Source organism: Oryza glaberrima, chromosome 5 (assembly GCF_000147395.1).
Source record: "Oryza glaberrima chromosome 5, OglaRS2, whole genome shotgun sequence".
Classification (NCBI taxonomy): domain Eukaryota; kingdom Viridiplantae; phylum Streptophyta; class Magnoliopsida; order Poales; family Poaceae; genus Oryza; species Oryza glaberrima.
The window spans coordinates 12,642,697-12,646,277 of NC_068330.1; positions in this window are offsets into that span (position 1 = coordinate 12,642,697).

The following is a 3,581-nucleotide window of genomic DNA, read 5'->3' on the forward strand; positions in this document are numbered from 1 at the left end:
CTGGCCTGAGAGATCTGCTTAACTCTAGTGTAGGTCCAAATCTTGCTTTCGGATTCTAGGCGTGCCAGTTGGTTTAATCCTGCAACCAACAAGAAACAAAGAAAGAAAACGAAGTTAAATCCGTCAACAATAGCCAATCGGTTGCTTGCCGATGTAGTTTGCATTGGATTGGCTATGGTAAGTAGAACAGAAAGAGAGATAGATTTACTTAATCGGCTGTAGATATCAATTTATATAATCTAAGCCTCAAAGTATGTTTGAACCAAGTGATTGGGATAGATCGGACAGGGAGCCGAGACAGTACAAATCACTTATGTCTAAAAATATTTCAAGTCAAAGATTATATACATTCATGGCATAGCCGATGAAGTTAGATCTAATGTGTATCGGCTATTACTCTGATACTACTTTATGCAGAGATATTACTGTAAGTAAAATATACTAAACATATATCGATCTAATATCAAGATGACTTAACCAGATTAATGATAAGCTTAATATATTTTACCACAGTAAGATCTCAATATAAAGGGCAGATTTAGCATATCAAGCAAACAAGACAACTAAATTAGATAAGATCGGCTGAAACTCCGATACTATCTCTATTAGCAATCATAGAACAAGCTAGATCTCATGATTCTGAATATTATTTAATAGATCAAACTTAACTGATGCAGCATTAAACAAAGAAAGAATCGCAAGATCTAAAGCCAACCGATGAAAGCCTTTTCGAGATGGTAGATACACTATATAATCTGAAACAACATTGATATATAACCCTATCGGCTATTTTCTGATGACAGATGCTAGCCGATGAGGTTATATAGCAATACTGATCTAGATTATATAGCATATATAATAACTCGACGATTTACATAAACGATATTAGAGTGTCATGAAGATGGAAGCACTAATCCCGAGAACGCAAGCCGCCATAACAAGTTTTACCTACTGCTGGAGATCGAAGCCGATGCAGCCCAACTCGAAAGCAATAACTCATTAAAACAATAAAATAAGAAAAAGGGTAGCGATGCTCCGAAAGTGTTGTTGAACTGGTTGTTGTTTTATTTACATGGTCCTGGGTCCTATTTATACCCAGAATACATAATATGTCCTTGTCGGACACGACTCTTATCTCTATTACAACTCAAAATAAGGATAATTCCTAAAAACAAACTCTTTTACTAACAAAATCTATAAAGAAACTATCAAAATATCTAATTAATAGATACAATTGCCTTCTTCGGACTTAATCCGCACGTGGCAATCCTCATGAAGCACACCAACCGAATCCGACAACGATCCTGTCACCTCTCTATCGGAATCGGCTATACCAGCTTTCCTTGTCCGATTCGGCTCCAGCCAACGCATACCGTAGCTGATTTGGCTCATAGCCGATCCATACTCTGTTTCTGTAACCACCGGCTTCCCCCAAATCTGCTTTGGTTCTTACTTCAAATCCAATGCACGATTTACCAATTTGGTCGTTAACAGGTTCGCAAGAAAAAAAAAGGTACGGACGAGTATTCATCAATACCGAATCTTTAAATAAACCAATACTAATAAAGAATTGATGGGTGAGAAATCCTTATTAGTGTCTGGTTTTCTCCACTTGATGCTAATAGGACGATATGAGTGGGTTGTTCTATAGTAGTGGTATTGTGTTAAGTCACCGCGTTTCGTGTTATTTGATAAACATATTTCGTGAGAACTTATGAGCTATCCTATCGAGTACCTCTCTCGCTTAATACTCAACATCATGATTATTATTCTTGAATATTATTATCCTATCGAGTTTTAAGGTTCTCTTCAGAAAAACCCATATGTTGGGTTGGATCAGATCCTAACACAAAACCCAGCAGAGATGCGGAAGAAAAGAAGAAAAAGATGGGAGAAGAGGAAGAGAACAAGAGAGCTGACGAGCTATATCTAGATCAAAAATCGCATTATGTGTGTATCTTTAAAATATGGGTATACACCTCGCTAGTAGCGATCATGCTGCCTGGCTACACCCAGTCCGTCTCTCGAGCTCATGTGGCGTCTTTGCTTAGCCTTTATCCACTCCTAGCCGTGCACAACTTATCGCTCCCACAGCACCTACGCGCATACAAGCAAGAGGAGATGCCCTCTTCTTTTCTAGGGGTTTGCTGCTCGAGTCCAGTTGGCACTATGTCTACAAAAAGAGATGCATCTTATGTCTTTATAGCATTGTGCCAACGGATCATGCCTTCAAAGCACCCGAAATGTATGCATAGCCAAACCACTAGCCTGAGTTGGCATGGGTCAAAGTGCCTTCCTCCGCTACAATCCACATTGAGATGGAGGAGAAATCGACAATCATATGTGATCATGTCACTGCCCCAGAGATTCCAATATATCCATCATGCTAGCGGCAAGTACACTCAGGTATGCGAAAGATAAAACAAGATTTACCAAACCTTTACTCAATAGTACCACCATGTGAATATGGCTTGATCATACATGATTATGCTTCCTTTGTTTATTTCCATATACTCTGGTTTGGGTATTTTTGTGAGACATCCATAGGCTTTTTAAATTAAGCATGGTTCTTAGATTAAAATAGTCTACTTTAATCAAATTAGACATGGTGTCAAATTTGATTAATGAACCATTAGAGCTAGCACTTTCATGGACATTGGATGTATATCTTCTATGGACTAATGCCTGCAGGAAAGTTTTCAAACCGACGGGTGAGTCCTCAAGTTCAATTCACACTGGAGGTAAATCAGGGCCCATGAAACAAATCAGTAAATTGCTAACATGCAAAGGAGGAACACATCACCTTTGCAAGGTGCATGGTAAGTATACTGTCAAATGCTCCTTTGATTGTGTTCGTGCAATTTTACCTCTGCCCTGTATGAGGTTTTGCTTAAACAAAACTTTGGTGAACAATAAAAATTTTAAAAAAAATGTTTTCAAGAATAAGAGACATGACTTTCGAAAAAATAATAATAAATGACAAACTTACGGGATCCACATTTCTTAAGGTTTGAATTTAGTTCCTCTTTAGCATGGATGTGAACAACTAATCTTGAGGCTATGATAAAAATCTTTTCAATTCTTTGTAGTCCCTCATGTATTTGTTGTCCACTAACCTTTTGCAGGGAATAAAATGACAATCAAGGAGCAGTGTACAATAACTTCAAACACTTATGTCACGCTCTTTGGTCTTATGGGAAAGAGATGCACAAGGAACCACTCAGAACAAATGCAAAACTTTTTGCATTCAATTGAGGTATAAGCTTGGTAAAAAAACTATCCGATAAGAATCTTCAATACTTTGTGCATCGTCACCCCACGTCTCCATCCTGCTAGGATACCCACTATATCCATTGTTGCCAAAAAAAGATAAAATAAAATAAAATAAAGTTGTCTCCTTGATCTTCCAACCAAGTGAGTCATTTTTGCTTCACTCTTGTCTTTGTTTTTTTTTCTTTTTGTCTCCAATAAAGCATCCTAGGTACAAAGACAAGTGTGGGGGTGATCTTGCACATCAACGCCATAACCAAAGCAAGATCACCCTAGAAGTGATAAGCCATGGCAAACCACACAAGGGGAAA